This window comes from Ostrinia nubilalis, chromosome 25 (genome assembly GCF_963855985.1).
Source record: "Ostrinia nubilalis chromosome 25, ilOstNubi1.1, whole genome shotgun sequence".
NCBI lineage: Eukaryota > Metazoa > Arthropoda > Insecta > Lepidoptera > Crambidae > Ostrinia > Ostrinia nubilalis.
In genome coordinates, this window is record NC_087112.1 from 11,393,957 (window position 1) to 11,405,315 (window position 11,359).

At 41.1% G+C, this 11,359-nt stretch overlaps 1 long non-coding RNA gene across 1 annotated transcript; it reads right to left on the bottom strand.

Annotated features, from left to right (window-relative positions):
• Nucleotides 1-3,287: 3,287 nt before the first annotated feature.
• LOC135084175 (uncharacterized) lies at nt 3,288-4,392 on the bottom strand. Its single transcript, XR_010259778.1, has 3 exons — nt 4,264-4,392; nt 3,747-3,879; nt 3,288-3,362 (listed from the first exon to the last, which is right to left on the bottom strand). It is a non-coding gene; the product is annotated as an uncharacterized LOC135084175 (long non-coding RNA).
• Nucleotides 4,393-11,359: the final 6,967 nt, after the last annotated feature.

The window sequence follows — 11,359 nt, forward strand, 5'->3', positions numbered from 1 at the left end:
AGGTTAGGTTAGGTTAGGTTAGGTTAGGTTAGGTTAGGTTAGGTTAGGTTAGGTTAGGTTAGGTTAGGTTAGGTTAGGTTAGGTTAGGTTAGGTTAGGTTAGGTTAGGTTAGGTTAGGTTAGGTTAGGTTAGGTTAGGTTAGGTTAGGTTAGGTTAGGTTAGGTTAGGTTAGGTTAGGTTAGGTTAGGTTAGGTTAGGTTAGGTTAGGTTAGGTTAGGTTAGGTTAGGTTAGGTTAGGTTAGGTTAGGTTAGGTTTTTTTTTTTTTTTTTTTTTTTTTTTTTTTTTTTTAGTTTTATTCAACGTACCTCTGACGTGGTGATCAGAGCCTTTGGTATTATGTGTTTTCAATTTTTACTATTAATTATTATAGGAGATTTATTTAAGGGAAAAGGGGGTAGGAGTTTTACTTTTTTGTGGCTATCTTAATTATTTTAAACTTTTATAGATTTTTACAATTTTTCTGTTTATAGTTTTCAAATTTTTGTTTTCGGTTTTATCGTATAGTTTATTCTATTTATTATATCTTTTATATTTTATTAATTTGGAGATATTCGAGCCGATTTTTTATTCTTATTTATTATTTCTATTTAAATTATTTACTGGTTACTCTATATAATGATCTTCCAATTTTATTAATCTACTTTTTAAAACTGATTTTAATACTCAATGCTGTGCACAGTTATAATCATTATATCTGGCCAACATTTTTTATTTGCTCTTGATTTGATGAGAGCGAATAGCGACTTGCAAGTTCAACTTGTTTATCACTATTCACTCTCCTCTATCTTGAGGTTCCTATTAATTGCAGAGTGCATCCCAAAACAGATGAGAGCTTCCTGTTTTTTCTGCATGCTTCAAATTTTCCTAGAGAACTCGACATTTGTTTTATTAGTGTGTGTTTCCTTTGTTTCAGGTATCCAGACAACGACGGACCAACGGACGCCGCACCCACGGACATCCCGCTCCCGACGAAGAGACTTGTTTTTAGTTTCGCCTGTTTTCCCGACCACCACGGCAATGTTGGTTGTTCACATTTGAGGGTAAGTAATATTTTTATTACATTAACTTTTGGCAATACTGATCTCTTTTTCTCATGAAACCGAGGTCGGTTTGCAAAGCCGCTGTGATAGGTACAATTTAGGGGTTTCCACGCTTTACAGTCTTTCGCCGAGAACGGAACACCAAATGAGAACACCAGTCCACCGATCACGCCGCATGTCCGGTTTCCCACGTTGTTCAGTTGCATGTCGAGTTCTTTTGGAGTTCCAGTGGTTTGCTTGCTTAGGACAACTTCAGCAATAGGCAACGGATGATCTTGCCAATGTGTCCCATCGTCGACGCACCGGGCACAACGGACTGAAGGCATTGTGATCGTGTTTTTCATACTTGGCTGAGCTGCAGTTCTTACAGGTGGCACTGACTCCAGCAAGCCAATCCGCACACTCAGTCCGGAGGTGTGGTCCCCCACAGTGGCTGCACAGGTCGACGGTCTCAGTGCAGAAGCGTTTCCCATGGCCGTAGCCAAGGCACCTCGTGCACTGGACCAGCGGGGACTGATCTTCAACCCTGACCTGCTGCAAGTCCACGTGCAGGGAACCACCCTCGATGGCCCTCCGCCAGATGGCGGGTGAGGTAGAGATGACAACGTGGTTAGTGTGCGGATTCCGTGCGCGCTTCTTAAACTTGATCTGCAGGCGGTCATCCCCTTCGCCGAGGTCGCGAAACAACTCCTTGTTCTGGCTCCTGATTGCCTTAAGGATGTCCTCGTCGCTATTAAGCAACAGGACATCCTTCAGGATCAGGAGCGGATCTTTGTTCTTCACCTCCTCGACGACGAGCCGATCCCCCGCATTTTCAAGCCTCGCCTTAACCTTCGCCCTTTCCTCCTTAGAACTGCAGCTCATTATGATTTTACCATCTTTTGCCTTTCTTACTTTTTGTACCTTAATCCAGCCCTCCTTCGCGTTTACCGCCTCCCTCACTCTACTCAGCACAGTGTCCGCGGTGTCCTGATTGTCCTCCGAGGACACTATGACTGAGTGCAGGGCGGTCTTCACCGGCGACATCCTATCCGAGTGTGGCGGCGGCATGGTCGCCGCCACACTCGCATAGGTGACCGTCGTGTCCAGTTTGATGGTCTGTTTATCAATTTCGATTCGAATATCGTCCAACTTTTTATTGTTTTCTACCAAAAGTCTGTTATTTTCTTCTATTTTTGCCATCATCCTGTCACTTTCTATCCTATCACACGTCAAACTCATCCTTTCAGTCTCCTCTTTCCCCTTCTCAAAGGCTCCATCCTTCTTCCCTTCCTTTCTATCCATCTCCGAGTCCTTAATGAGTTGATACATCCTGTCAAGACACCGTGTGACCTCTACCTTGATCTCCGTTCGGAGATTGCGAGCTTCACCTAGGTTTGTCTTGCCTTTAACCAAAACGGCCCTCGCTTCGGCCACTCTGTCGCGGCTGGTGGTCTGCCTTGATGACAGAGTGGGGCTGTCCGCAGGCGACTTCTTGGCGGCCTTTGCGCCTTGCGAGGACGCCGGTTTTGTCCTGAGTCTGGAAGGTCCAGCCTGAGGGGCGACAGGTCTGTGTCCGCTCGGAGAGGAGTCGCCGAACCCGATCTCGAACTCCCCTATGCTTCGCCGGACGTTGGTGGTTGTGATAGATGGTGATATCACTATCGGTGACTTCCTGCGCACAGGCGAAGTTCGGGGTGAAGGATCCCGGCGTTTGATGGGGGTTCTAAGTCCGAGAACCATTCTTGCCGATCAGAGGTACGCGTCGTTCGACAAAAAGGTACGTAGAAAATCAACGGTCCGTATGACCGCTACAAGCAAAGAGTAAAGGTTTGTATAAGTTTTATAAATAAATGTAAAAATAAAATTGCTTAAAATAAAGTAAAATTCCCTTTTGCAGGTACTCACAGTCGGAGCGGCGATCGTTGCGGTACCGGTAAGTAATTTTTGTAAGTTTCTGTTCTAATAGTGTGCGTGTTTTTATTTTTCAGGTGCCGGTCCTCGCAGCGTCGCAGCCAAGCGGTCAAATACAAAATGTTCAGGCGGTAAAATTGTTTACCTGTCAATAAAACTAATGTTATCCACGCAGTTGTGTCAAAAATTCTTAAAGCTAAACTCAAAATGTCTCCAAAAAGTCCCTCGGTGGGAGTACGACTCAATTCAGGTGTAAACTCGAAAATTTATTTTTGGCCCAATCGAAAAAGTTTACCTAGTAAATGACCAAAGGGTGGGTGGGCGGGCAAATTTTTCGATTTGTATGCGTCGGATCGCAACAAATGAGGTGTCCACGGATAGGGCTCGTCGAGACGGACAAAATAAGACGGTCAACGCCTGGGGTCGCCCTGAAAAATTTTGAAAAAGACGTCCAAAAACCGTTTCCGAAAACCTAAAATCCGCCAAAAAAGCAAGTTCTAGTATGGAACGATATCAATCGAACGTCAGGGGAGTGCTAAGCCGAAAGGGGTGAGTCTATTAAAGCGAAAAAATTTTGAAAAACGGACCAAAAATACCAAAGTTGTAAATTTTTGTATGAAAATATTCTAAGTCAATATTAAAAATTTGAAAAGTCGAAAATTTCCACGAAAATCGATTTTTCGCGTGTCTAACGTCACGAGGGTGTTTACTAAAAATATTACGCACAATTTGATGTATAACACGTAGGGGTGCGTTTAAATTTTGAAGAAAATTTGAGTTACTTTTGTTTGCAAATCGATTTACCACATCACCTCGGTATGACCCAAAATTTCGACTGTCCTGCAAATTCCTCGATTTGTATGCGTCGGATCGCAACAAATGAGGTGTCCACGGATAGGGCTCGTCGAGACGGACAAAATAAGACGGTCAACGCCTGGGGTCGCCCTGAAAAATTTTGAAAAAGACGTCCAAAAACCGTTTCCGAAAACCTAAAATCCGCCAAAAAAGCAAGTTCTAGTATGGAACGATATCAATCGAACGTCAGGGGAGTGCTAAGCCGAAAGGGGTGAGTCTATTAAAGCGAAAAAATTTTGAAAAACGGACCAAAAATACCAAAGTTGTAAATTTTTGTATGAAAATATTCTAAGTCAATATTAAAAATTTGAAAAGTCGAAAATTTCCACGAAAATCGATTTTTCGCGTGTCTAACGTCACGAGGGTGTTTACTAAAAATATTACGCACAATTTGATGTATAACACGTAGGGGTGCGTTTAAATTTTGAAGAAAATTTGAGTTACTTTTGTTTGCAAATCGATTTACCACATCACCTCGGTATGACCCAAAATTTCGACTGTCCTGCAAATTCCTCGATTTGTATGCGTCGGATCGCAACAAATGAGGTGTCCACGGATAGGGCTCGTCGAGACGGACAAAATAAGACGGTCAACGCCTGGGGTCGCCCTGAAAAATTTTGAAAAAGACGTCCAAAAACCGTTTCCGAAAACCTAAAATCCGCCAAAAAAGCAAGTTCTAGTATGGAACGATATCAATCGAACGTCAGGGGAGTGCTAAGCCGAAAGGGGTGAGTCTATTAAAGCGAAAAAATTTTGAAAAACGGACCAAAAATACCAAAGTTGTAAATTTTTGTATGAAAATATTCTAAGTCAATATTAAAAATTTGAAAAGTCGAAAATTTCCACGAAAATCGATTTTTCGCGTGTCTAACGTCACGAGGGTGTTTACTAAAAATATTACGCACAATTTGATGTATAACACGTAGGGGTGCGTTTAAATTTTGAAGAAAATTTGAGTTGGTTAGGTTAGGTTAGGTTAGGTTAGGTTAGGTTAGGTTAGGTTAGGTTAGGTTAGGTTAGGTTAGGTTAGGTTAGGTTAGGTTAGGTTAGGTTAGGTTAGGTTAGGTTAGGTTAGGTTAGGTTAGGTTAGGTTAGGTTAGGTTAGGTTAGGTTAGGTTAGGTTAGGTTAGGTTAGGTTAGGTTAGGTTAGGTTAGGTTAGGTTAGGTTAGGTTAGGTTAGGTTAGGTTAGGTTAGGTTAGGTTAGGTTAGGTTAGGTTAGGTTAGGTTAGGTTAGGTTAGGTTAGGTTAGGTTAGGTTAGGTTAGGTTAGGTTAGGTTAGGTTAGGTTAGGTTAGGTTAGGTTAGGTTAGGTTAGGTTAGGTTAGGTTAGGTTAGGTTAGGTTAGGTTAGGTTAGGTTAGGTTAGGTTAGGTTAGGTTAGGTTAGGTTAGGTTAGGTTAGGTTAGGTTAGGTTAGGTTAGGTTAGGTTAGGTTAGGTTAGGTTAGGTTAGGTTAGGTTAGGTTAGGTTAGGTTAGGTTAGGTTAGGTTAGGTTAGGTTAGGTTAGGTTAGGTTAGGTTAGGTTAGGTTAGGTTAGGTTAGGTTAGGTTAGGTTAGGTTAGGTTAGGTTAGGTTAGGTTAGGTTAGGTTAGGTTAGGTTAGGTTAGGTTAGGTTAGGTTAGGTTAGGTTAGGTTAGGTTAGGTTAGGTTAGGTTAGGTTAGGTTAGGTTAGGTTAGGTTAGGTTAGGTTAGGTTAGGTTAGGTTAGGTTAGGTTAGGTTAGGTTAGGTTAGGTTAGGTTAGGTTAGGTTAGGTTAGGTTAGGTTAGGTTAGGTTAGGTTAGGTTAGGTTAGGTTAGGTTAGGTTAGGTTAGGTTAGGTTAGGTTAGGTTAGGTTAGGTTAGGTTAGGTTAGGTTAGGTTAGGTTAGGTTAGGTTAGGTTAGGTTAGGTTAGGTTAGGTTAGGTTAGGTTAGGTTAGGTTAGGTTAGGTTAGGTTAGGTTAGGTTAGGTTAGGTTAGGTTAGGTTAGGTTAGGTTAGGTTAGGTTAGGTTAGGTTAGGTTAGGTTAGGTTAGGTTAGGTTAGGTTAGGTTAGGTTAGGTTAGGTTAGGTTAGGTTAGGTTAGGTTAGGTTAGGTTAGGTTAGGTTAGGTTAGGTTAGGTTAGGTTAGGTTAGGTTAGGTTAGGTTAGGTTAGGTTAGGTTAGGTTAGGTTAGGTTAGGTTAGGTTAGGTTAGGTTAGGTTAGGTTAGGTTAGGTTAGGTTAGGTTAGGTTAGGTTAGGTTAGGTTAGGTTAGGTTAGGTTAGGTTAGGTTAGGTTAGGTTAGGTTAGGTTAGGTTAGGTTAGGTTAGGTTAGGTTAGGTTAGGTTAGGTTAGGTTAGGTTAGGTTAGGTTAGGTTAGGTTAGGTTAGGTTAGGTTAGGTTAGGTTAGGTTAGGTTAGGTTAGGTTAGGTTAGGTTAGGTTAGGTTAGGTTAGGTTAGGTTAGGTTAGGTTAGGTTAGGTTAGGTTAGGTTAGGTTAGGTTAGGTTAGGTTAGGTTAGGTTAGGTTAGGTTAGGTTAGGTTAGGTTAGGTTAGGTTAGGTTAGGTTAGGTTAGGTTAGGTTAGGTTAGGTTAGGTTAGGTTAGGTTAGGTTAGGTTAGGTTAGGTTAGGTTAGGTTAGGTTAGGTTAGGTTAGGTTAGGTTAGGTTAGGTTAGGTTAGGTTAGGTTAGGTTAGGTTAGGTTAGGTTAGGTTAGGTTAGGTTAGGTTAGGTTAGGTTAGGTTAGGTTAGGTTAGGTTAGGTTAGGTTAGGTTAGGTTAGGTTAGGTTAGGTTAGGTTAGGTTAGGTTAGGTTAGGTTAGGTTAGGTTAGGTTAGGTTAGGTTAGGTTAGGTTAGGTTAGGTTAGGTTAGGTTAGGTTAGGTTAGGTTAGGTTAGGTTAGGTTAGGTTAGGTTAGGTTAGGTTAGGTTAGGTTAGGTTAGGTTAGGTTAGGTTAGGTTAGGTTAGGTTAGGTTAGGTTAGGTTAGGTTAGGTTAGGTTAGGTTAGGTTAGGTTAGGTTAGGTTAGGTTAGGTTAGGTTAGGTTAGGTTAGGTTAGGTTAGGTTAGGTTAGGTTAGGTTAGGTTAGGTTAGGTTAGGTTAGGTTAGGTTAGGTTAGGTTAGGTTAGGTTAGGTTAGGTTAGGTTAGGTTAGGTTAGGTTAGGTTAGGTTAGGTTAGGTTAGGTTAGGTTAGGTTAGGTTAGGTTAGGTTAGGTTAGGTTAGGTTAGGTTAGGTTAGGTTAGGTTAGGTTAGGTTAGGTTAGGTTAGGTTAGGTTAGGTTAGGTTAGGTTAGGTTAGGTTAGGTTAGGTTAGGTTAGGTTAGGTTAGGTTAGGTTAGGTTAGGTTAGGTTAGGTTAGGTTAGGTTAGGTTAGGTTAGGTTAGGTTAGGTTAGGTTAGGTTAGGTTAGGTTAGGTTAGGTTAGGTTAGGTTAGGTTAGGTTAGGTTAGGTTAGGTTAGGTTAGGTTAGGTTAGGTTAGGTTAGGTTAGGTTAGGTTAGGTTAGGTTAGGTTAGGTTAGGTTAGGTTAGGTTAGGTTAGGTTAGGTTAGGTTAGGTTAGGTTAGGTTAGGTTAGGTTAGGTTAGGTTAGGTTAGGTTAGGTTAGGTTAGGTTAGGTTAGGTTAGGTTAGGTTAGGTTAGGTTAGGTTAGGTTAGGTTAGGTTAGGTTAGGTTAGGTTAGGTTAGGTTAGGTTAGGTTAGGTTAGGTTAGGTTAGGTTAGGTTAGGTTAGGTTAGGTTAGGTTAGGTTAGGTTAGGTTAGGTTAGGTTAGGTTAGGTTAGGTTAGGTTAGGTTAGGTTAGGTTAGGTTAGGTTAGGTTAGGTTAGGTTAGGTTAGGTTAGGTTAGGTTAGGTTAGGTTAGGTTAGGTTAGGTTAGGTTAGGTTAGGTTAGGTTAGGTTAGGTTAGGTTAGGTTAGGTTAGGTTAGGTTAGGTTAGGTTAGGTTAGGTTAGGTTAGGTTAGGTTAGGTTAGGTTAGGTTAGGTTAGGTTAGGTTAGGTTAGGTTAGGTTAGGTTAGGTTAGGTTAGGTTAGGTTAGGTTAGGTTAGGTTAGGTTAGGTTAGGTTAGGTTAGGTTAGGTTAGGTTAGGTTAGGTTAGGTTAGGTTAGGTTAGGTTAGGTTAGGTTAGGTTAGGTTAGGTTAGGTTAGGTTAGGTTAGGTTAGGTTAGGTTAGGTTAGGTTAGGTTAGGTTAGGTTAGGTTAGGTTAGGTTAGGTTAGGTTAGGTTAGGTTAGGTTAGGTTAGGTTAGGTTAGGTTAGGTTAGGTTAGGTTAGGTTAGGTTAGGTTAGGTTAGGTTAGGTTAGGTTAGGTTAGGTTAGGTTAGGTTAGGTTAGGTTAGGTTAGGTTAGGTTAGGTTAGGTTAGGTTAGGTTAGGTTAGGTTAGGTTAGGTTAGGTTAGGTTAGGTTAGGTTAGGTTAGGTTAGGTTAGGTTAGGTTAGGTTAGGTTAGGTTAGGTTAGGTTAGGTTAGGTTAGGTTAGGTTAGGTTAGGTTAGGTTAGGTTAGGTTAGGTTAGGTTAGGTTAGGTTAGGTTAGGTTAGGTTAGGTTAGGTTAGGTTAGGTTAGGTTAGGTTAGGTTAGGTTAGGTTAGGTTAGGTTAGGTTAGGTTAGGTTAGGTTAGGTTAGGTTAGGTTAGGTTAGGTTAGGTTAGGTTAGGTTAGGTTAGGTTAGGTTAGGTTAGGTTAGGTTAGGTTAGGTTAGGTTAGGTTAGGTTAGGTTAGGTTAGGTTAGGTTAGGTTAGGTTAGGTTAGGTTAGGTTAGGTTAGGTTAGGTTAGGTTAGGTTAGGTTAGGTTAGGTTAGGTTAGGTTAGGTTAGGTTAGGTTAGGTTAGGTTAGGTTAGGTTAGGTTAGGTTAGGTTAGGTTAGGTTAGGTTAGGTTAGGTTAGGTTAGGTTAGGTTAGGTTAGGTTAGGTTAGGTTAGGTTAGGTTAGGTTAGGTTAGGTTAGGTTAGGTTAGGTTAGGTTAGGTTAGGTTAGGTTAGGTTAGGTTAGGTTAGGTTAGGTTAGGTTAGGTTAGGTTAGGTTAGGTTAGGTTAGGTTAGGTTAGGTTAGGTTAGGTTAGGTTAGGTTAGGTTAGGTTAGGTTAGGTTAGGTTAGGTTAGGTTAGGTTAGGTTAGGTTAGGTTAGGTTAGGTTAGGTTAGGTTAGGTTAGGTTAGGTTAGGTTAGGTTAGGTTAGGTTAGGTTAGGTTAGGTTAGGTTAGGTTAGGTTAGGTTAGGTTAGGTTAGGTTAGGTTAGGTTAGGTTAGGTTAGGTTAGGTTAGGTTAGGTTAGGTTAGGTTAGGTTAGGTTAGGTTAGGTTAGGTTAGGTTAGGTTAGGTTAGGTTAGGTTAGGTTAGGTTAGGTTAGGTTAGGTTAGGTTAGGTTAGGTTAGGTTAGGTTAGGTTAGGTTAGGTTAGGTTAGGTTAGGTTAGGTTAGGTTAGGTTAGGTTAGGTTAGGTTAGGTTAGGTTAGGTTAGGTTAGGTTAGGTTAGGTTAGGTTAGGTTAGGTTAGGTTAGGTTAGGTTAGGTTAGGTTAGGTTAGGTTAGGTTAGGTTAGGTTAGGTTAGGTTAGGTTAGGTTAGGTTAGGTTAGGTTAGGTTAGGTTAGGTTAGGTTAGGTTAGGTTAGGTTAGGTTAGGTTAGGTTAGGTTAGGTTAGGTTAGGTTAGGTTAGGTTAGGTTAGGTTAGGTTAGGTTAGGTTAGGTTAGGTTAGGTTAGGTTAGGTTAGGTTAGGTTAGGTTAGGTTAGGTTAGGTTAGGTTAGGTTAGGTTAGGTTAGGTTAGGTTAGGTTAGGTTAGGTTAGGTTAGGTTAGGTTAGGTTAGGTTAGGTTAGGTTAGGTTAGGTTAGGTTAGGTTAGGTTAGGTTAGGTTAGGTTAGGTTAGGTTAGGTTAGGTTAGGTTAGGTTAGGTTAGGTTAGGTTAGGTTAGGTTAGGTTAGGTTAGGTTAGGTTAGGTTAGGTTAGGTTAGGTTAGGTTAGGTTAGGTTAGGTTAGGTTAGGTTAGGTTAGGTTAGGTTAGGTTAGGTTAGGTTAGGTTAGGTTAGGTTAGGTTAGGTTAGGTTAGGTTAGGTTAGGTTAGGTTAGGTTAGGTTAGGTTAGGTTAGGTTAGGTTAGGTTAGGTTAGGTTAGGTTAGGTTAGGTTAGGTTAGGTTAGGTTAGGTTAGGTTAGGTTAGGTTAGGTTAGGTTAGGTTAGGTTAGGTTAGGTTAGGTTAGGTTAGGTTAGGTTAGGTTAGGTTAGGTTAGGTTAGGTTAGGTTAGGTTAGGTTAGGTTAGGTTAGGTTAGGTTAGGTTAGGTTAGGTTAGGTTAGGTTAGGTTAGGTTAGGTTAGGTTAGGTTAGGTTAGGTTAGGTTAGGTTAGGTTAGGTTAGGTTAGGTTAGGTTAGGTTAGGTTAGGTTAGGTTAGGTTAGGTTAGGTTAGGTTAGGTTAGGTTAGGTTAGGTTAGGTTAGGTTAGGTTAGGTTAGGTTAGGTTAGGTTAGGTTAGGTTAGGTTAGGTTAGGTTAGGTTAGGTTAGGTTAGGTTAGGTTAGGTTAGGTTAGGTTAGGTTAGGTTAGGTTAGGTTAGGTTAGGTTAGGTTAGGTTAGGTTAGGTTAGGTTAGGTTAGGTTAGGTTAGGTTAGGTTAGGTTAGGTTAGGTTAGGTTAGGTTAGGTTAGGTTAGGTTAGGTTAGGTTAGGTTAGGTTAGGTTAGGTTAGGTTAGGTTAGGTTAGGTTAGGTTAGGTTAGGTTAGGTTAGGTTAGGTTAGGTTAGGTTAGGTTAGGTTAGGTTAGGTTAGGTTAGGTTAGGTTAGGTTAGGTTAGGTTAGGTTAGGTTAGGTTAGGTTAGGTTAGGTTAGGTTAGGTTAGGTTAGGTTAGGTTAGGTTAGGTTAGGTTAGGTTAGGTTAGGTTAGGTTAGGTTAGGTTAGGTTAGGTTAGGTTAGGTTAGGTTAGGTTAGGTTAGGTTAGGTTAGGTTAGGTTAGGTTAGGTTAGGTTAGGTTAGGTTAGGTTAGGTTAGGTTAGGTTAGGTTAGGTTAGGTTAGGTTAGGTTAGGTTAGGTTAGGTTAGGTTAGGTTAGGTTAGGTTAGGTTAGGTTAGGTTAGGTTAGGTTAGGTTAGGTTAGGTTAGGTTAGGTTAGGTTAGGTTAGGTTAGGTTAGGTTAGGTTAGGTTAGGTTAGGTTAGGTTAGGTTAGGTTAGGTTAGGTTAGGTTAGGTTAGGTTAGGTTAGGTTAGGTTAGGTTAGGTTAGGTTAGGTTAGGTTAGGTTAGGTTAGGTTAGGTTAGGTTAGGTTAGGTTAGGTTAGGTTAGGTTAGGTTAGGTTAGGTTAGGTTAGGTTAGGTTAGGTTAGGTTAGGTTAGGTTAGGTTAGGTTAGGTTAGGTTAGGTTAGGTTAGGTTAGGTTAGGTTAGGTTAGGTTAGGTTAGGTTAGGTTAGGTTAGGTTAGGTTAGGTTAGGTTAGGTTAGGTTAGGTTAGGTTAGGTTAGGTTAGGTTAGGTTAGGTTAGGTTAGGTTAGGTTAGGTTAGGTTAGGTTAGGTTAGGTTAGGTTAGGTTAGGTTAGGTTAGGTTAGGTTAGGTTAGGTTAGGTTAGGTTAGGTTAGGTTAGGTTAGGTTAGGTTAGGTTAGGTTAGGTTAGGTTAGGTTAGGTTAGGTTAGGTTAGGTTAGGTTAGGTTAG